Raw genomic sequence first — 24,302 nt, 5'->3', positions numbered from 1 at the left:
ATACGCTGTCAAGACTGAGCAGAAGCTTGAATAGAAAAAGTGAGACTTTGGATCTATGAATTTGAAGCAAGGGAGGGGCGCCCCAAAACCACAAAGCAAAGGGAAAAGGCAAGGCAGAGCAACCGAGGATAAACCACCAAAGCTGTAAGAAAAGAACAACACCACAAGAACAAAGAAGGACATGGGAAAGTGTTGTGAGTTCCATAAGAGCTCCATGCACAACACAAGTGTGTTTCGGGCCAAGTAGTCACTAGTGGATGAGCTAAAGGCTTCTAAGTCTGACACATGTTCTAAATCTGAGTCAGAACCTGACAAGGGGAATGACAAAGGGAAGTAGATCATTGATGCAGAGCTTAGTTCCACTGTGGCCACCACCAAGATCGAAAAGATTGAGCCTAAAGATCTAGAAGAGTTAGAGCACCTATTCATCTCATAGATGTGGGCAAAGGGTTCTCTGCTACAGTTCATTATCGACAGTGGGAGCCAAAAGAACCTCATTTCAGTAGAGGTCATGAAGCGGTTGGGACTAACAACTATAGTATATTCACAGTTGTACACCAACGAGTGGCTTCGTCGAGGACAAGATCTCTGCATCAGCCAACAATGGCGCCTTCCCTACAACATCAAGCCCTTCGCAGATGAGGTATTGTGTGATGTTGCTCCTCTTGAATTTTGTGATGTACTATTAGGAAAACCATATTTATGGAAGTGGCATGATGTATATGAGTCTAGACCTCGCTTTGTTATTATTTCTTTGTGTACTAGGTTATACAGGATACTAGAGGTAGCCCCACCTATCGCCATCTCTTTGATCTCTACTAAGCAATGCAGCAAGGTCATCTCCCAAATTAGGAAATTTATTTTCTTTCTAATTCAATCTCAAAGTAAGGGGAAGGTTTTAGCCACATCCATGGTGCCTCGGAAGGGTTCCTCTAAGCAGCAGAAGTAGGTGGATATGGTCGTGGAAGAATACAGAGACATTTTATCCTCACCCATAGGGGTACCCTTGCATTTTCAAGTCAAGCATTCAATTGATCTGACCCTTGGAGCACCTCTACCCAACGGGCTGATATATCACCACTCCATTCTGGAAAATGAAGAGATCAAGTGACAAATCTAGGAGTTGCTGCAAAAAGAACACATCTGACCAAGTTCTTCACCTTGTGGGAGTCTGATTGCACTTGTAAAAAAGAAGGATGGGACATGGAGGCTTTGCATTGATTATCGCGCACTAAAAAAAATCATTGTCAGAAAGAGGAATCCAATCCCACAAATTGATGACCTTCTAGACCAACTCAAGGGGGATAAGTATTTCAGCAAGATCGATCTGAAGTCTAGTTATCACTAGGTTCCAATAGATACCATAGATGTATGGAAGACCACCTTTAAATCCAAGGAAGGCATTTTGGAATGATTGGTTATTCCCTTCGGTTCGACAAATTCCCCTACAACTTTTATGAGGCTAATGAATGACATCTTGCGACCTTCACCAACTCATTCATGGTGGTTTATTTGGACGACATCCCCATCTTCAACAAGAGTTGGGAAGAACACTTGCAATACATTTGGCAGGTCCTCCAAACCCTTCATCAGCACAAACTGTGTGCGAACTTGGAGAAATGCACCTTTGGCATGAGCCAAGTCCAATCCTTATGTTTCATCATAGATGAGCGTGGCATGCATGTGGACCCATCTAAGATCCAATTCATTTGGGATTGGCCATCCTTGACCACTCTAACAGAGCTTTACAACTTTTTGGCCCTTGTAATGTTTTATTGAAGGTTCATGTTGGGATTTGTCCATATCACTTGGCCTTTGAGTCATATTACTAAGGTTGAGGCAAAATAAATTTTTTCCTTATTCGAGTCCCAATAGAAGTCATTCATTGAGTTGAAGCACCACCTATGCTCTTCACTGGTACTAACACTGCCAGACCTGCAACAACCATTTGAAATCAAGAAAAACACCTCAGAATATGTTATTGGTGCAGTCCTCACCCAACACGGGCATCCAATCGGAAGTACCCCACCTATGACAAAGAGATGTATTCCATCATGCAGGGTTGCCGATAATGGAAGCACTACGTTTTGGGGAAGGAGACAGTCATCGACACTGACCACTAACCTCTTCATTTTATACAAACATAGGGGAAGTCGTAGAACAATCGCCATCAAAATTGGTCCACATATCTATAACAATTCTACTTGAACATTAAATACAAAAAGGGAGCCACCAATTATGTTGCAGACTACCTCTACCGACCCCCAGTTGCCACATTGACTACTATTCTCAATTCTTATGGTCACGAGACCTTTGGATGGCTACAACTATACAAAAATGATCTAGAGTTCACCTCGACCTACCAGATGCTAGTAGCTAGGAAGCAAGTTCATGATTTCCACCTCCAGGACACATTATTATGCTACTTGTGCCACTTTTATGCTCCATCAAGCAAACATGCCAAGTTGATTTGGGAGGCGCACTACAGTCGAGTCGTAAGACACTTTGGTGTGGAGAAAACTGTGATTATACTACAAAACTACTTTTATTGGCCCAAACTCTGACTAGATGTTGGGAAATAGATCAAATCATGCACCGCGTGTGCCATCACCAAGCCAACCATTAAGAAGCAAGGCTTGTACACTCCTCTGCCTACTCCCAACCAGCCATGGGAATCCATGTCCATGGGCTATATGTCTAGCCTCCCTTATACCAAGCATGGTAATGACTGTGTATTTGTGGTTGTGGACAGATTTTCTAAGATGGCTATATTGACAACTTGCAAGAAGAGTATCACAACAGAGGATACTGACAAACTCTTCTTTGAATGAGTATGGGTACATTTTGGGATCCCACAGACCATTATATCATATCAGGATAGTAGGTTCCTGAGAACATTCTGGTCAAGCCTCTGGACAATATTGGACACCAAGCTCACCAAATCGACTGCCTTCCATCCCCAGACTGATGGCCACATGGAGGTCGTCAATAGGATGATAGTGCACATACTTTGCATGTACAACTCCAAGAATCCTCGAACCTGGGATGAGAGTCTTCCATATGTGCAACATAGTTACAATAGAGCTCTCCATAGCTCGACTGATTGTAATCTCTTTCAAGTGGATCTAGGATTTTAACCACTGTGTTTGATTGATGTTGTCATGCCTCATGTGACTACGAAGATAGAATCCACACATGTATTGTCTGAGGCTGATAAAGCGACCAGGTTTATTGAATGCATCCAACACATCCTCCAGCAAGTTCACGACATTGTGGAGAAGTGAAATGCCAAGTACAAGCGGCGACATGATCAACATTGGGTGGGACACAAGTTTTAGGTGAGAAAAAAGTCTAGTTGGATTTGTAGAAACAACGCCTTGCTAGAGCCCATCAGAAGCTCAGACCACTCTGATATGGTCCTTAAACCATTACAAAGGTTGTGGGAGATAATACTTTTGAGCTCAGCATTCCCCCATTCCTTGGCTTACACCCAGTGTTCAATGTGGACCGCCTTCGACCATACTTCCCACCATTGTTGGGTACATAAGACATTGCAAAGTAACTCACACCAACAGAGTTAAACCCATATTGCATGGAATAGGCCACGAATAATCGGATTATGGACACACAGGTCAAGAACACTCACCAAAGAAAGATCCAACGATATTGGGTTCTCAAAGCTGACTAACTCCTACACCGAGGCAAGTGGCTCATGAGGGACGAGGTTCAACAAAATTTTCCTCACCTCATGGAGACTCTGCACACAATGAGGACCATTGATTCCTAAGGGGGGAGGAATGATCCAAGTGGATATTGGTGGTGACCCACCTATTCCACATAGACCTCCAGTTGGTTTCATTTGTTTCCTTGTTTATTTCAACATTTACTATTTTTAGCAGTTTTTCGAGTCTCAAACTTTCGAAACAGTTTTGACCCCCTAAACAACATTTTTTTGAGGTTCGTTGTAGGTCCATAGCCGTAGGCAGGGGCTTGTAGAAGAACCTGTAGTACTCGGAGAAACCTTTCTAACAAGGTATTGTACACACCAAATGGAGACAAAGTGATGACCTCAGGAAGTTGGCTGCCAAACTAACCCCAACGGGGCCCACAAACTCTTGGCGTTACATCTTCTGGGGTTAGGGTTTTGGTTGTTTAGGGTTTTCTCATGTTTTTCAATAATAAATAGCCCCTTGAGCCTCATTGTAACACAATTCAGAGGCATGTAGTTGCCACATCTCTTATTAGAGATAAGCCACCATTGCCCGAGGTAGCCAATTTATTTTCCATTATGTTTGTAAGCATATTTCAGTATTTGATATTAATGAAATGAAGTATTATTTATGTTGCATATTTGTATTTATGGTTATATTTGTAATTGGTTACACTCCTGTTTAAATTCATATCACTCAGCCCTCCTTTGTTAGGATACACATTCTCTAAAGATCCATTATAATAAAATGTAATGATAAAATATCCTATGAGTTAAGATGAGAATTGATCATGACCTATGAGTTAAGATGTGAATTGAAACTTAGGTCAAGGATTTTCTATACAATATCAAGATATTGTGCAATGGATTTAAGGATATGCTAAAAAGTGTGTAATTCTCTCAAAGTGTCATGCTTGGCATTTTATCAATCCTATGAAAATGATACCCAATCTCTTATAATTCAACTATATCAAAATCATTAACCTAAAATAAACTCAAACATATTTTTCATAAAAAAATACAATGGCATGCTCTAATATAAAAAGGTTTTGTAAATAACTAAAAACCATCTCTCCATCCAACTCTCTTAAGTAGATGTGCATCCGTTCTCAAAAATATATGTGCCAGTAAATTGACACAACTTTTCAAATTTTATAAATATTTCACAACGTTTCTTTCAAAACATGTTTTAGTATTCATATTTCTTATCATGATATCAAACAACATTAGTTAATGTCCCTTGGCATTGGCAATGGAAGAAATAATTGTCTCCCATGAAAAAGGAAAGTGACCATTTCTATCAATATAGATATTATAAAATTACAAAAAGGAAAACCAATTTTCTAGTTGTCTACATTTAATAAAATTTACCATTCAGGCATCAGTCCTACTATTTTGAAATCTCCACTTAGTCTCCATCGTTGATGGAGGTTTGATTGATCACACGTAACGTGCTTTACTTATTCTGAATGTCATTAAATGCCAATGTGTTCGTACTGAAACTCAAACTCTCATCCTAATGCACTTTCAATTCATATCTTCCCATTTACGTATCTTCACCACGATACAGACGAGAAAGGTTTCATAACTCAAAATGGCAATAATAGAATTATACGAACCCTATGTTCGTCTCAACGTTATCTTGGAATGGGTAAAACATGGAAATTTTAACCAATTGTTAGCCTAGACAGAAAGCGTTCCACAACTAAGTCAGATGAAGCCTATTTTATATTTTGGCATAAATTGACAGAAAGGCCAGAACGTTTTGAAATCATTAATGGCAAAAATATTCTGAATGAAACCCAGATTAAAGACATTCTGATTCAAACACAAATTAAAGCTAAACGTTTCTAAATATTGGAACATATTCAGTGACAATAATCTAACACGCTGGCCCTTTCGACACAATGAAAGGCGGTGGAAGCCATGGCAGGTTGCTAGTTATTGTGTGCAGCTAGACACAGATAGAATGATTATTGATGGCCCTTTAGAACCCTAATACAGTAATATAGTTGCGGTTTTGTGATTTTTATTATTATTATCAATTGAATCCCGAAGTGAAGGGAACCGAGGTGGCTGGAATCCAAGAAGATCCAGAAATGAATTGGCCGACTGTGAACTAGGCCGCTACAGAAGAGCTGGTGATGACATGAAAACCAGGCCATTTCACACGGTGTGATGTTCCAGCCCCGGGGCCGGTGTTCATGTACTCGCTGTAATAGAGCATATTCGGTGCAGAGCTTCCACTCCATGGCAGCCAGCCGGCGGGATCAATGAAGTCGCCGAGATTTGACAACATGAGGACGGTACGAGAGTATGCCCTCCATGGCCTCCCTAGGTAGGTTTTGATGGACCCTATGACGAGTTGCAGGTCGGAAGCTAGTGTTACTTCACACTTATGGATAGAGATTCCGGTGTTCTGGTTGGGATCTGTTCTTCCCTGAGCTGTGATTGTGTTCTCCTGCCCGGTGATGGGCCTTCTCGGGAAGCTGTTGCTGTTCTGGATTCGTTTCCAAAGATGAAGTCGATGGTGCCGTAGATATCAAGTTGGCGGTAGAATTGCCGGAGGGAGAAGACGCATAAAGTGTCCTCGTACCCTTTCATACTGCACCTGTACAGGACCACCTGGTCTGCCCCTACCAGAAGCGCCACGGCCTGGAATTTCTGCGGCCCCGCTGTGTTCTGGAAGGTCATATCTTTAGCAATGAATCCGTTCCCTAACACGGCTGCGCAACCATTAAATCAGTTAATTCACTTTGATGAAAATCGTATAATGAATCTAAGAATAAGGAATCCACATTCTCCGGAAACAATTAAAGCATATAAACAATATAGATGGAAATCAGGGAGTTCCTTTCTGTGTAGGGTCGATGAACAAAGAGATGGAAACTAAAGAGATGGAAACTAACTCCCTGGTTATCCTAAAATCTATCTTAATTGTGTATCTGCAAATCTGTATGAGAAACGAAATATGGTAATTCTTTTATAAAAAGTATTTAATTTTTTCTTTATTATGAAATAATTAAAATTAAAATCACTTTAAAACAAAAATTAGTTTGATTTTTTTTCTAAATTAATTTTTTCTTGAAATAAACGAATGAGTATGAAAACAAATATCATTTTCCCTATGAATGAGGATGAAAACAAATATCATTTTCTCTATGTACATTACTGCAATATTATCCATCATAATATTAATTATTTTTATAACTGTTCACCATCACAAAACATAAGATCAACATCTCTATATATTAAAATAATATGTTGAAAAATAATCAATTAATTATTTTATTTATTTATAAAAAATGATTTAAAATTAAATTATGATTAATATATTAGATGGAGTAAATTGTTATTAATATATTATATGAAGTGGTGATAGGGTGTTTTGTTAAGTCATTCTTTGTTGCCATTCTTAAATGGATGGATTTGATGACTTAATTGCCCAAAATTTAGGGTTTTTTTAGGTAGTGGTTGCTTAAAACACACGTTAGACATCTCAAGACTCACATTATCTACAAAAATATCTCAAAAATATAATTATAAATGTATGCTTATCTTTCATGAATAGTCATCTATCTATAAAATATAAGAAAACAACTATAGTCATATAAAACAAATAACTAATAATTATCAAAATATTTATTTTAGATACATTTCACATTATTAACATTAAAATAAAAATCATAAAAATGAACTAAATTATAGTTTTATTTTAAATAAATAAAATTATTATTAATTATAAAAAAATCAATATATGAGTTAAAGAGAAATAAATAAATAAATTAACAAGATTCTTAATCATGAAAATTTATGTAAATTATAACTTTATTGTAAATAAATAGAATTATTCTCCTCCTTTATGCTGGTGATGTCGTTCTTCTTGCAAAAAACCATGATGGCATAGACAACTTAAGGCTTTTCATGTCTACTCTCCAAGATGGGTATGACAAAACCATGATGGCACAAGATGGGTATGACAAAACCATGATGGCACAGACAACTTAAGACTCTTCATGTCTACTGCTCCAAGATGGGTATGACAGTTAATACCCACAAGACTAAAGTCATGATCATTAAATCTCAAAAGATCACCCATGATAGTTTCGTCTATGATAACCATTGTCTATAAATATTTCGGTACTCACTTTCCTCATGAGCTGAAGTGGAATTATAGCATCAAGAAAAGAATTATTGGAGGTTGGAAAGCCTATTATGAGCTTGAAAACAATTGTAAGTCAGCGGATATTTACATCTGGAGTAAAATAGCAAGAAAAAAATATTGGAGGTTGGAAAGCTTATTATGAGCTTGGAAACAATTATAAGTCGGTCGATATTTACATTTTGGAGTAAAAACGGCTCCTCTTTGAGACCCTTGTCACCCCTGTTATCTTATACGGATGTGAACTTTAGGGTTGCAGTATATCTAGAGAGTCGTGGAGAAATATTGAAGTGATCCAAAAGAAATTCATAACCTATAACCTCAAGATCAAGGAAAATAATCCCTATCCTATCCTCTTGATCGAAGTCGGTCAGTCCCCCATTGAAAGTACACCTATGTTTAGATATCTGATGTATAAAAATAAGTTTTACAACATCGATTCCAAGAGGCTCCCAAAAATTGCCTTTAACTTTAGTTGAATCGCCCACCTGTGCCTCAAGTGATGGTGGCATAAGGATGCCTAGTCTTGGCTCAACTGTTAGGGGATTAAGGAGGAGATCATCATGGGAAGTAAGGATAGTATCAAAGATACTATTAACTCCAATTTTAAGGACAAGATGTGGGATTGTAAGGAGATGGAGGGTAAAAGGAAGCTAAGATATTATAAGGAGGTGATCAACCCCACCCTTGATAATTAGAATTATCTCTCTATGTTGACCAACACTAAGAAAAAAATGAACATCGATAGGATAAGAACTAATTCTCATGAGCTTCGAAGTGAGACTCGATGGTTATCTATTCCCAAGACTCCATGGGATGATAGAATCTATTAGATTTGTGATATTAAGAAGGTGGAATATGAAAAACACTTCCTTCTAGACTGCCTAGTTATTGCCCATCCACTCTCAATTCCCTATCATCAGTCAAGTTGGGCGACATCGGTGAAGCTGTGTTAGATACAAATTTGGTCATGATTACCATGAATGGTATGACTGACGAGTATCATATGTTCATCATTGGATTTAATGCAAGCACCTCCAATCCTCTTGAATTATTAAGTTAGCCAAACTATAACGAGCTTGGAGCGCTTCTTTCCCTCCTCCTTGATCATAGAAACAAGATTTTGAATAATGACAACTGGACTCTTTTTTTAGGTACAATAGACCACATTGGTCTTAATGGATGTTAATCATCATCATCATCATCATTATAAAAAAATCAATATATGAGTTTAACCCAATTTTTTAAGATTCTTAATCATTGAAAATTTTCATTTGTAAATAAGTTTTGTTATCCTATTATGGGTCAATACCATGGTTTACTAATACCACATATCAAGAATATCATAACTCATATTCATATGACATTTTTTAAATTTATAAAATGTATAATTAGTTTTGAAAAAAATATAACCTTTCATTTATAGTATGAAGTATGATATACAATATTATGTGGAGACTAAATCTCTACTATCCATTTAATAATGGTTAATAATTAAATTAAAATTTTGGAAGCCTTATTCCAAAATAAGCACTACTATTAATATAATTATAAAATATGAATAAATTTATAAGTTAATAATAATGATAATTCAAAATATATATTTAATAATAATAAATCTATTATTCATAATAATAAATAAACTTATATTTAATAATAATACTAATAAAAATAATAATAATTTTTTTATTATTAATTCACTAATAAATTAGAATAATTAAAATTTATATAATCAAATTTAAGCCAGAAATTAATCAAAATTCTATAAAAATTTATTTCTATCTCAACAAAAAAAAGAAAATAAGAAAAGTACTCTCAAATCAACTTATAAAGTTAAGAAGATTGGGAAAATGAGATTGTTATTTTGTAAATTAGATTAAATTTCAATATAAAATAAATAATAAAAAAATATATATATCTTCAACTCTCTATGCTAAGTAACATTGTTTTTTCTCTTTGATAATGGACCAACTCTCCTTCCACTATAAAATTCATGAAAATTAGTTTGTAAAGTTTTTTTTTTCCTCTTAACCATGATCAAAGCTAAATAAATAATATATATAGATAAAAAAATCTAATAGAGAGTAAGTAACATTGTTTTTTCTCTTTGATAATGGACTAACTCTCCTTCCACTATAAAATTCATGAAAATTAGTTTGTAAAGTTTTTTATTTTCCTTTTAACCATGATCAAAGCACAATCTAATAGTAAAAAATGTATGGTTAAACTTTTTCATTCTGTAACGTTTTGGGAATTGATCAATTAAAATTTAGCCATAAAACTTTTGAAGATTAATCTTATTTTCTTCCTAAATTAATTCAAATATTAAAAAAATTATAATTAAATTATTTAAAAAATTAAATTTATTAAATATAAAACCATCGATAGGAAATGTGCCTTTAAAATACTTAGATCTATCTATTCAAAAGCTAACGAAGGAAGAACATATTTATAATATGTATTAAATATTAAAAAATATATTTATTTAATTATAAATATAAATTAAACTTAAGATTATTATAGATTTTACAGAGATATAGAATATTGTAAATTTTCCAGAAAAAACTCTAGATAAAAGTATTCCATTTTATTGTAATCTAAAAATTTATAAAAATTGTACAACAATCTATTTTATGAAATACTAAAATAATAGTAATTATGAAATAGAAAAATAATAAAAATAATAACTTTGTTAAATTTATCATTAAGTAACTCATTTAAATTTTTGTTTAGTGTGTAGTGAACAAATTTTGGAAAGAGTTGCGTTAAAGCTAGAGGCGAATGAGGCTTTGGACAATACCAACACGTACAAAAATACATCTTAAACAAATTTAAACAAATATGAAGGATGAAGGAGGGAGCTTTGTCTCTATTCTTACCGAAAGTTGCAGAAGTGTACGTGGTCGAACCATCTTGCACGTTCTTGCTTCCAGTAACCATGGTTCGATCCTTTCCATCGCCAATGAACATCAAATTCGGCATCGTTATTGGAATATTAACAGTCTCCTTGTATGGGAGAGATTCCTAATGTTGTGCAGGGACCAGTAGTTGATATAGTACTGGTCTCACCAAACCACCAGTGATTAAGACTTTTGAAACCAAAATTTAAACAAAAATAAATAACATTATGTATAAATAAGTATTAAATTATGTCCAAAAGTCACCCATACATTGACTGGGCCCACAACTGTCCATAAATAGTATTTTACTACTTAATATTGCAAAACATATTGACCCAAGTAGAAAACAGCTAGAGCCATAAAGGCTTCCAAACTGGTCTATTCTAGAAGTACAAAACAACAGTCACTTCAACCCCCACTCATCAGAACTGCAACTTTGCATCCCAAATAAATATGCCTACCTGCACATAACAAAAGGAATGTATGTCAGCCATAACTGCTGTGTTGTTCAACAACTAAACACCCTATGTTCAATAAATGACACCCAACCCAATAACAATTAAATCCACTTTGTTCAATAAATGACACCTAGACCCAATAACTGCAATAAATGACACCCAACTCACTCTATTTCTCATTAAAATAGATCAAAGCACATGGATCAAAAAATAAACAATTCCCAACCATTAGATCACATCAAATTAAATCCATACCACACATTCAAAATCAAGCCATTGCAATCCATGTGCATCCATGTCCACCAATTAAAATCAAGTCCCCAAAACTATAAAAGAAGTCCACCCACTGTTGAAGTTGCATCTTATGCTTTCAAACTATTCAGCAAACTTGAAGACAACATCACAAAACAGTGGCCAATATATTCAAGTTAGTTATATGAATTACAACTAATTCTTCTTACAGTTCTGTTTTCATTGTTTTCATTTATCAGATTTCTTACATTACAGTTCTGTCCATAGGGTTACAGTTAACCTATACAGTTACAGTTAACCTTTTTTATACAGAGTTTATGTATGTGTTATAGCTTATTATATCATCAGCTTCATAGTGATTACATCTTACATATCACAGAGGTTACGTATGTCGTGTTAGTACTGTAGTCACAGCTTGTTTAGCTTACAAGAATTGAAGCTTAGCTTACAGGAATTGAACCTATTGAATACAGTCGTATCCATCTAATCAATGTCACAGGTTGCTTACCTTACAGGAATTGAACCTTAGCTTACATGAATTATTCGATCATCAGCTTCATAGTGATTACAGCTTACATATCACAGAGGTTACGTATGTCGTGTTAGTACTGTAGTCATAGCTTGTTTAGATTACAGGAATTGAACCTTAGCTTACAGGAATTGAGCGATTATTATGGCTTGGGTTCTATGCAGAAAGAGTTAAAACATAAAACAAAAATGAATTGTAACTTTAATGACTCTGATAAACTTAGTAATTTTTCACATATTTTCAGACCTTGACAATCATCATTGAGACATCACATTGAAGCATAATCGAAAGACATGTATTTTCAGAAGCATGAAGCTATTGAGAAAGAAAAAATTTTCATATTGAGTCGAAAGAATGCAAATAAGTGAATTTCTACTACTGATGAATGGACCATAGAACTGAGGAATGGTTTCTTAGAATGGAAGCCCGAGCGGATGACCATTTCTCTTTATTGGATTAGATGACTGTAAGATTTTAGATAATGAGAAAACACAATTATAAGTAACATAGTAGATGACAGTCTTATTGGCCTTCATATCTTTTCACCTCGTTGAGCTCGAGACCTTAGGGTATGGAGAGCCTGAGCCATACGGAGTTGTAAAAGTTGGACCAAAGGAATGGGGATTTACATAATTCAGCACTGTAAATCAAGTCACAGAAAATGGAGAGAAATCTTGGAGTAGAGATTGTTCTTCACAATATTCAAAATAACTAAATAAATTATATGAAAAATATAAAAAATAAATGACTACAATGAAACTCAATTAAACTGAAGTAAAACCAATTGTCTATGACACCTAGGAGACCATGGAATCAAATGTGATAGTGATTACAGCTTACATATCACAGAGGTTACGTATGTCGTGTTAGTACTGTAGTCATAGCTTGTTTAGCTTACAGGAATTGAACCTTAGCTTATAGGAATTGAGCGATTATTATGGCTTAGGTTCTATGCAGAATGAGTTAAAACATAGAACAAAATCGAATTGTAACTTTAATGACTCTGATAAACTTAGTAATTTTTCACATATTTTCAGACCTTGACAATCATCATTGAGACATCACATTGAAACATAATCGAAAGACATGTATTTTCAGAAGCATGAAGCTATTGAGAAAGCAAAAATTTTGATATTGAGTCGAAAGAATGCAAATAAGTGAATTTCTACTACTGATGAATGGACCATAGAATTGAGGAATGGTTTCTTAGAATGGAATCCCGAGCGGATGACCATTTCTCTTTATTGGATTAGATGACTGTAAGATTTTAGATAATGAGAAAACACAATTGTAAGTAACATAGCAGATGACAGTCTTATTGGCCTTCATATCTTTTCACCTCGTTGAGCTCAAGACCTTAGGGTATGGAGAGCTCGAGCCATACGTAGTTGTAAAAGTTGGACCAAAGGAATGGGGATTTACATAATTCAGCACTGTAAATTAAGTCACAGAAAATGGAGAGAAATCTTGGAGCAGAGATTGTTCTTCACAATATTCAAAATAACTAAATAAATTATATGAAAAATATAAAAAATAAATGACTGCAATGAAACTCGATTAAACTGAAGTAAAACCAATTTTCTGTGACACCTAGGAGACCATAGAATCAAATGTGATAGTGATTACAGTTTACATATCACAGAGGTTACGTATGTCGTGTTAGTACTGTAGTCATAGCTTGTTTAGCTTACAGGAATTGAACCTATTGAATACATCTCATTCATCTTATCACTAGTAAGCTCTATACACTAAAAAGATCGTATTAGTATCTGAGCATGGTTTCAGTTCACCCTTATCTATGAGTGAGCTAGAACAAAGCTCTGTATAATTAGATATGTTATATGTATATTAAAGCTGAATCCAGTCTATTAGGGAGATAACCAACCTGTGATACAGGTACTTTATCATATCTATACATGTATTTCTTAGGTTAGAACTGATAGGTCAACCTTTAGATGATGTTACTTGTAAAATATCTGTGCTATTACTTATGCCGAGTGTAATGAGAATGAGACAAGCAAGTGATTAGGTAAACAAGCATGGTTAGAAAGAGTCATGTGTAACTACTGTGTTCTAATTGCATAGCTTGTCATAAGCTTAGATAAGATACAAAGGTGACAAGTTAATCAATATACAACATGATATCCCGGCGTTCTCACTCTTAGTCATTCCTATTATATAAATACATTTTTTCTTATTGGTATATAGAGTACCGTTCTCTCCATAATCAATACATATGGATAGACTGTAATCACTGTATATGCATATCCTAATGTAATACATAATCAATACATATGAATAGACTGTAATCACTGTATACGCATATCCTAATGTAATACATAATCAATACATATGGATAGACTGTAATCACTATATACGCATATCCTAAGATAATACATATGGATAGACTGTAATCACTGTATACGCATATCCTAATGTAACAAGATCTGTATCCTAATGTATACACATATCCTGACACTGCCCTATGAAAGTGAAACATTTGCTCTCATTATGAAAACAATGACATACATGTTGACAATTTCCTGTAATAGAGGAAAAGTATTTTTGCAAAAGTAATAAAGCATAATTTGACATATATTCTAATGTCTAAATGCAACATACATGTTGATAATTTCCTGTAATAGAGGAAAAGTAATTTTTGTAGAAGTAATAAAGCATAATTTGACATATATTCTAATGTCTAAATGCATGCAATAATTTTACAGGTTGTTGCATCCATGGAAAAAGGAAGTTACTCTGCTCGTACAAGGAGAAGTGGCAGGAGAGTGACAAGGGGTGCGCAGCTGCGATGCACATCGTCTGATGATGACAGGCCAACTGATGTCGATGCCAGCAATGCAGCAGGGAACATTGTTGAAGATGAGCACGTGACAGCCGCTGATGTTAACACACCATCAGCCACAGAACCACCATCAACAACAGTCCAAGGGGCAAGCTCAACTTAAAAGATTAGTGCTATAAGAGGATGGACAAAAGAACAAATGTTAGTTGCAATTGACGACATAGAGTTTAATGGATACTCAGTTCGGGCATCTGCAAAAAAACATGGTATTCCTCCCTCATCAATACATTATTGGATAAATGGACTGACTCATACAAAACGTAGAGGGCCTCTTACAGTTATGACTGAGGATGAGGAGGCCGAGGTGGTTGAGTGGTGTAAAGAGATGGCCCAACTGGGACATGGGCTAGAGTTGATACAACTCAAATCAACAGTTGCTCAAATCTGTCAAGGGAGGCCAAACCCATTCAAAGATGGGTTTCCTGGTAAATCATGGTGGTTTGGGTTTAAAAAAAGGCATCCAGAACTTGTATTGCGTACTGTTGAGGGCCTTGACAGAGACAGAGCATTAAATTTGCGCCTTGCAGTTGTGCAAAAATTCTATGACACACTTTCTAGTGCTTATGATAAACATTCTTATGGAGCAGACCATATATGGAACTGTGATGAAACAGGTTTATAGGCAGGGAGGAATTGTGGCATGCGGGTAATTGCCAAGAGAGGGAGCCGAAATGTGCCAAAGATTTTGCCCAAGAGCAAGGAGTGGATAACTATTTTATGTTGTGTTAATGCAATTGGTACTTCAATCCCAGGATTTTATCTATTCAAAGGTAAAAATTAACTGAAAAACTATATACAGAACTGTGAACCAGGTGCATGCATGGCTGCACATCCCCATGCATGGATGACTAAAGAACTGTTTCTAAGTTGGCTTTTTCACTTTGCTGCATCGGTACCAGGTGGCGTCTCGCCTAATAACAGACACCTTTTGATATTAGATGGCCATGGGAGCCACATGGTTGTACAAACAATTGAGGAAGCAAACAATTTAGGCATCGACCTGTTGACATTGCCCGCTCATACCACTCATAGGCTGCAACCCCTTGATGTTAGTGTGTTTGGCCCTTTCAAGAACTATTTCAGGTCGGAGCGTGCTGCATGGATGGCAAAGAATCCAGGGGTTGAGGTGAAAAGGTTTGAGCTAGCAGAGCTTGCAAGTAAAGCTTTTAAAAGGGCTTTGACACCATCAAATATCAAGGCTAGCTTTAGGAGGACAGGAATCTGGCCACTGAACTATGATGCTCTTATGCATGATACTGGTTGTAGCCAAGCGTTTCATGTGGATGGTCAGGAAGAAGGGAATGTCCAAACATGTGTTGAAGTGCAAGAAGTAGATGACCAAGATGATGTTGTTGCAGCTGGTAATATGATTTCCCTGTCTCAAGGATAGTTATATGCTGAAGATGATGAAACTTTATGTGAAACACAATATAACAATGAACAAATTCCTAGTAACATGGAGATTGTTCCACCAACTCAAGAACATCAAATTCCTGTTGCTGATATTGCTAATGATATTGTTGAACATGCAGTTGACAATGACCAATTGACATTGCCAAGCCAAGTAACCCCACCTTCATGGCTAGCAGAAGCAATGATCAATATGAATGCACATAGTGTCTCAACAACCAATGAAGAAAGCCTGAACATGCCCTCACAACCAGCAGAATTGAACAGTGAAATTGTTCATTTTTTTGTGGACAGTAGATCAATGGAAGAAGATGAAGGACATAATGAGGCATCAAATGAAGATAATGATATGGTTCAATCAGTTCCAACAGATACTGAAAGGGAAGTACCAAGCAATGACATGCAGGTGGGAGGGGTGGAGAAGACACTTGGACAGTTCCTAAAGCTACCAGTAGAGAGAGTATCAATGAGAAAAAAGCAAGGTGCACCGGGTAGTCTTCATCTGGGCCGAAGCTCACAGTTACTCACCTCAGAGGACTATATAAACCTGTTAGTTGAGTCAGAAAAAAATAAATTTGAAATGCAAGAATTAAAACAGAAAAAGAAGGATATGGTCAAGGAGAAGAAGGCAGCAAGGATTGTTGCAGCACAACATCGAGTAGAAGAAAGGATTGAAAGAGACAAAGCAAGGCAAGTTAAGGACCAACAAAAGCAAATGGCAAGACAGGAAAAGGAAAAACGAAAGGCACAACAAATGCTTGAAAAGGAACAACGGATGATCAACGATACAAGAATAGCTGATGAAACCAGGATTATTTCAAACTCATTGGACTCCATTGCAGATAATACACCATTATTCCAAGATCTCATAAACATTCAAGTGCCCCACTATCAAACCGAGGGTTTACCCACTTTCCTTGTTCCTACCAGAGCTGGTGTCAATTCTCTGTATGCTCATTACACACCTCCACTTAATGCAGGGGTCAATAGTGCAAATGTGAGGTATGAGTACTCAATACCTCCATGGTTGGAAGCTGTAAATTGGAATCAATCATATGGCATCAATCAACCATTTCCTAATCAGCCCTTGACTGGTAGGCCAACCTACTTGGCTCAAGAAGGTAACTCGGGGAGTTTTGGCACTCAAGATTCTCAGGGCCATAAAGAATAGGGGTGTCATATGTTTTTGGTTCTAACCACATTATGATGTGGATTTTGGATGGATTGTATCTTTTTCTTGGCACAGAAACATTTTGGCTTACAACCTAGTAGTGATTTCTTGTGGCAACCTAACTGTGTGTTGATAAGAAATTTTCAATGGAATATGTCTTTCTGTAAAATATTAATTATGATAAAACTATTTCTATAAGTTATTCTGTGCGCACTATACAAAGCTCTAAACTCACTTATGGCTCCAATAAGTGGACCGTTATCTAAAGGAACACCATACAACTTATAAAAAATAAGTGCCATTGTAAATCTCTTCTAATAGGTCTGTATTCACTACACCACTATACTGTCCTGATTTAGATTGAACATATTTACCATATAAATTTTATTAGAAACAAAACAGTTATAATGTGATGACAGTGCTGGGCAAGTTTACAATCACTTAACACTGAATAGAAGTCTACACTCACAATTAGAAACACCTCCTGCTTGCTTCTAATGTACGAGGCACTAGTAGTAAGGAACTCTATACTTAGCATGTTATTGATTGAATTAGAATGAATAAGAACTTTACATTGCTGGAAACTAGAAATACAATAAAGAACATAGTTATGATTTTTATCAATCACCTAGCTAGCCTATTTTTTTTACTACTGCCCAACTTAAAGAGAGCATGTGTTTTTATATGTGTTTGTATAAATGATGGAAGTATCTAAATTAATCAAATCAGTTGATGAACAACTATGAGAATCATACTGTTCCATCTTGTTACATCAAGTTTCCAAAAGATAGAGAAATTTGGGTGCACACTAACCTAATCAGCTATATGACGAATTGTGGCTTAGTCATTAATTCTTTTCTAAGCACCTATTCACCTTTTTCATTTTCCTTCATGAGTAGATCAATTGTTTGACTATATGAGTGATTCACATATGACAATTTTTTGGTTAACTAATGAATTGTTATAATTGACGCAAAGTGACAACACCCTTCTTAGAGTTGCAACAACAGTATTGAGCAAGTTGTAGCAATAACCATGTGCTATAAGTCACAACAATGGTGAGAGTCACACCAAGTAAGCAGAGGCGAGAGTCATAACAATAAAGGGTTAGATCGAACATATTTAGCATATAAATTTTATTAGAAACAAAAACAGTTATCCTGTGATGACAGTGCTGGGCAAGTCCACAATCACTTAACACTGAATAGAGGTCTACACTCGCAATTAGAAACACCTCCTGCTCGCTTGAAATGTAAAAACCATAAAAACACAAACGTTAACATGCAAGAATAACTCAGCATGTTGCGACAAGAAGGCAGTTAAGGAGTTGACAATATTAAAGTTGCAATAGCTATTGTTCAAATGCGTAGATTATCTTGCAGTTCTGTCTTGACTCTGTTTATGTTAGCAAAAGTTTCCTGGTCAGGTTATGATGCTAGAGCCAACCAAACCAGAGAAACAGTTCAAAAACTATTAGAGTTAGAACAATTGATCTTGAAATTTGCAGTAAAGGAAATATAACAGTTGTAGTTAAGTGCGAGAAGAATTGCTGGAAATAAAGTATGATACTACAACTACTCTATAAAGTACAAACAATACCTTGCTAAGGAAGGGGTCCTACCTCCTTATACGAGGCACTAGTAGTAAGGAACTCTATACTTAGCATGTTATTGATTGAATTAGAATGAATAAGAACTTTACATTGTTGGAAACTAGAAATACAATAAAGAACATAGTTATGATTTTTATCAATCACCTAGCTACCCTATTTTTTTACTACTGCCCAACTTAAAGAGAGCATGTGTTTTTATATTTGTTTGTATAAATGATGGAAGTATCTAAATTAATCAAATCAGTTGATGAACAACTATGAGAATCATATTGTTCCATCTTGTTAAATCAACTTTCCAAAAGATAGAGAAATTTGGGTGCACACTAACCTAATCAGCTATATGACGAATTGTGGCTTAGTCATTAATTCTTTTCTAAGCACCTATTCAACTTTTTCATTTTCCTTCATGAGTAGATCAATTGTTTGACTATATGAGTGATTCACATATGACAATTGTTTGGTTAACTAATGAATTGTTATAATTGACGCAAAGTTACAACACCCTTCTTAGAGTTGCAACAACAGTATTGAGCAAGTTGTAGCAATAACCATGTGCTATAAGTCACAACAATGGTGAGAGTCACACCAAGTAAGTAGAGGTGAGAGTCATAACAATAAGGGGTTAGATCGAACATATTTAGCATATAAATTTTATTAGAAACAAAAACAGTTATCATGTGATGACAGTGTTGGGCAAGTCCACAATCACTTAACACTGAATAGAGGTCTACACTCGCAATTAGAAACACCTCCTGCTCACTTGAAATGTACAAACCATAAAAACACAAACGTTAACATGCAAGAATAACTCAGCATGTTGCGACAAGAAGGCAGTTAAGGAGTTGACAATATTAAAGTTGCAATAGCTATTGTTCAAATGCGTAGATTATCTTGCAGTTCTGTCTTGACTCTGTTTATGTTAGCAAAAGTTTCCTGGTCAGGTTATGATGCTAGAGCCAACCAAACCAGAGAAACAGTTCAAAAACTATTAGAGTTAGAACAATTGATCTTGAAAGTTGCAGTAAAGGAAATATAACAGTTGCTGTTAAGTGCGAGAAAAATTGCTGGAAATAAAGTATGATACTACAACTACTCTATAAAGTACAAACAATACCTTGCTAAGGAAGGGGTCCTACCTCCTTATATGAGGCACTAGTAGTAAGGAACTCTATACTTAGCATGTTATTGATTGAATTAGAATGAATACGAACTTTGCATTGCTGGAAACTAGAAATACAATAAAGAACATAGTTATGATTTTTATCAATCACCTAGCTAGCCTATTTTTTTACTACTGCCCAACTTAAAGAGAGCATGTGTTTTTATATGTTTTTATATAAATGATGGAAGTATCTAAATTAATCAAATCAGTTGATGAGCAACTATGAGAATCATATTGTTCCATCTTGTTACATCAACTTTCCAAAAGATAGAGAAATTTGGGTGCACACTAACCTAATCAGCTATATGACGAATTGTGGCTTAGTCATTAATTCTTTTCTAAGCACCTATTCACCTTTTTCATTTTCCTTCATGAGTAGATCAATTGTTTGACTATATGAGTGATTCACATATGACAATTGTTTGGTTAACTAATGAATTGTTATAATTGACGCAAAGTTACAACACCCTTCTTAGAGTTGCAACAACAATATTGAGCAAGTTGTAGCAATAACCATGTGCTATAAGTCACAGCAATGGTGAGAGTCACACCAAGTAAGCAGAGGCGAGAGTCATAACAATAAGGGGTTAGATCGAACATATTTAGCATACAAATTTTATTAGAAACAAAAAAAGTTATCATGTGATGACAGTGCTGGGCAAGTCCATAATCACTTAACACTAAATAGAGGTCTACACTCGCAATTAGAAACACCTCCTGCTCGCTTCAAATGTACAAACCATAAAAACCCAAACGTTAACATGCAAGAATAACTCAGCATGTTGTGACAAGAAGGCAGTTAAGGAGTTGACAATATTAAAGTTGCAATAGCTATTGTTCAAATGCGTAGATTATCTTGCAGTTCTGTCTTGGCTCTGTTTTTCCTGGTCAGGTTATGATGCTAGAGCCAACCAAACCAGAGAAACAGTTCAAAAACTAAACTTGCTAAAATGAACAAAAGTAGTCATATCTACATGGAATGAAATCCCGAATTCAATGAAAAAAATACTATAGCAGGGACAATAAAAATGCAGCGTTTTTATCTATAAAGCAAACACAGTAACAAGGGGCTACTCTGACAGGCATGTCAAAGTGCCAAGCCAAGTCCACTCAAAATTTACATGAATTTACAAGTTATGCAAGTCAATTGAGAGCAGCGACAGAGAGTTTCGAGGGTTTGTTTGGGGTCATTACTGCGATGTTCCATTTTCCCTTTGTCTTTCTGCTCGGGGCCGGCTGTGGGTTCTAACTGGTATTGGTGCTTTTGTCCTTCTAAGAGTGCGCTCATAGCTCACACGTAGGCAGAGCGCACACAGAGTGCACGAATAGGTCACACTGCCGAGGATGGCACGGGACGGCAAATTTAACAGCGAAAACAGCAAATAACTCACACAACACATATGTAGCAGGCAGAGCGCACACAGAGTGCACAAATAGGTCACACCGCCGAGGATGGCACGGGATGGCCGAGGGCACGAGATGGCCGAGGGCACGGGGTGGCAAAAATAACAGCTAAAACACCAAAAATAACATAGAAAACAATGAAATTTTCACAAAAACCCTAAACCTTCAACAACAAACAGCATCAAAATATCCAAAAACCCTAAACCCTAAAAAAAAATCCTCAAAAAAATGCCATAAAATGCCATAGAAAGTTTACAAAATATCCAAATAGAGTTGCTTGTGCTGAAAAACACAGAGAAATTGCTGGTAGGATTAAAATCCTACCAGATACAGGCCATGGATGGTCGCCGACCTCCCCCACCTTCCCCGGAGCTCGCCAGACCTTCTCCACACCTGCAACGACCTTTTCCACACCTGCAACAAGAAGAAAAAGCCATTAGGGAACAGAAAACCACCAAAAACACCAGCGCAAAACAGCAAATTCTTATTTTACCTCGAGCTAAAACTGCGACCGACTCCTCCCCAAACAACAAAATCGCCGAATAAGACCACCACCAGAGAAATGCTAAACAATCGGCATTCCATGTTAAACAACTGGCATTCCAGAACGACCAAGAAATCTAGGCAGAAAAGCACAAGAAAAGCAGAACTGTTGTCCCAACCACAAACCCTAAAACTCCAGCAAACATTCGCACCAACAGACGAATAAACGACTCTGCGCGCAGGTACACAAACCCTGTCAACCGAACAAACAATCCCCCTCGCACACAAATAAACCACTATGCGCGCAGGTTATAGGGCCGTCCCGAGCCATCTTCGGCAGGGGGCTTCGCCCAACAACCGGCCCCGAGCAGAAAGACAAAGGGAAAATAGAACATCGCAGAAATGAGCCTAGACAAATCGGTGAAATGACGCAAACCCGAAATTTTATGCAGTGAGTTGATAGCCAACACATGGAGCTCCACGGTGGACGGGTATCGTACCGGCTCCATGTGTCCTAACGCGTGGTAATGTGACGTGGGGGGAGGGCGCACATGTAATGGCGACCCTCCCCTAAACACCTGCCTTCACGTAGATGATGTGTCTCTTACTGCTTTTCTAGGCGCTGCTGCTACTGCTTCCCTCGTTCGATAATTGCCAGAACCGTCTTGGGCAACGATTACGTTGGCTCTCTTGGATGTCGACTGCAACAGCCTTCGGTCCCCGACTGATAACCATTCCGGAAATCCGTCTTCTTCAACATGACCGTACTGAGACTCGAACGAAGCTTGATCGCCGGCAGACAACATGCTTCGATTTTTCGAGGTGGCCTGAAGTTTGTACAAGGAAAGGGAGTTGCTCACTAATTCAGACACATTCACGGCGGTTGACGACATGAGTAGCCTTATAGGATTCGTAACAGACCATTTCATGTCATCAAAGCCATTCAAGCATGTGTCCAGGCTTGTCAAAGCTGCGCTCAGCCAGGTGGGGATATCTTTTTCCTCATAATTCCCGCTGAAACAAACGTTGATATTGTCAGCTGAAGCTTCAAAGTGCACCAGGCAGTCTCGCCACGCAGCGCGTTCTCTGTTATTCATTTTCTTTGTTCGCAGAGTCAATGCCATGTCGTGTGCTCTCCATGCCTCTTCCATGCTGACCCTCATTGCCAGATACATCAGATCGCGACGTGTCGCTGTCTGATTTCCGTGACAGGAAGACATCGAGGACACACAACGGTCGGGGTATCGAGTCTGCTTGCAAACCGACCTAATGGCATTGGAGTGATTGTAGACGCCCCGCCCATAGTTAATGCAAACCGAAGGTCCAATCGACAGAAACAGGACGACAACAAACAGTAAAATTGAGGGAATTGCAGTTTCCGAAGATTCCCGCGCACACTTTTCCTTTTCGCGTTCATAAAAATCAACATAATTATTTGAATAACTAGACATCTTGAAGCCAATCGAGGTTTTTCAAACCACTTAAGTTGCAGTTTTTTTATTCAGAGACTGCTGCCTTCAGGGCAGAGAAAGAAAGGAACTTGAATGAATCGAATTGATTTTCCCTTTGAGGATTGGCACACGATGCTCTTATAAGGCAGAGAAAACAAGAAACATGTTCTCAACGGATGAATTGAATTGCCTTACTCTTCACTTACTCTTGCACGTAATACGCTTATAGAATGGAAATAAATAGGCCCTTGAGCCTCATTGTAACACAGTTCAGAGGCATGTAGCTACCACATCTCTTATTAGAGATAAGCCACCATTGCCCGAAGTAGCTAGTTTATTTTCCATTATGTTTGTAAGCATATTTCAGTATTTGATATTAATGAAATGAAGTATTATTTATGTTGCATATTTGTATTTATGATTATATCTGTAATTGGTTACACTCCTGTTTAAATTCAAATCACTTTACCCTCCTTTGTTAAGATACACATTCTCTAAAGATCCATTATAACAAAATGTAATGATAAAATATCCTATGAGTTAAGATGAGAATTGATCATGACCTATGAGTTAAGATGCGAATTGAAACTTAGGTCAAGGATTTTCTATACAATATCAAGATATTGTGTAATGGATTTAAGGATATGCTAAAAAGTATGTAATTCTCTCAAAGTGTCATGCTTGGCATTTAATCAATCCTAATGATACCCAATCTCTTATAATTCAACTATATCAA

At 36.7% G+C, this 24,302-nt stretch overlaps 1 pseudogene; it reads right to left on the bottom strand.

Annotated features, from left to right (window-relative positions):
* Positions 1-5,750: 5,750 nt before the first annotated feature.
* On the bottom strand, positions 5,751-23,566 carry LOC149224261 (pectinesterase pseudogene; annotated as a pseudogene).
* Positions 23,567-24,302: the final 736 nt, after the last annotated feature.

Source organism: Pinus tabuliformis, chromosome Q (assembly GCF_031772625.1).
Source record: "Pinus tabuliformis cultivar Carrire ecotype Pingquan chromosome Q, CPIR1, whole genome shotgun sequence".
NCBI lineage: Eukaryota > Viridiplantae > Streptophyta > Pinopsida > Pinales > Pinaceae > Pinus > Pinus tabuliformis.
Note: the sequence above shows the minus strand (reverse complement) of the source record. Positions and strands in the feature narration are given on the sequence as shown.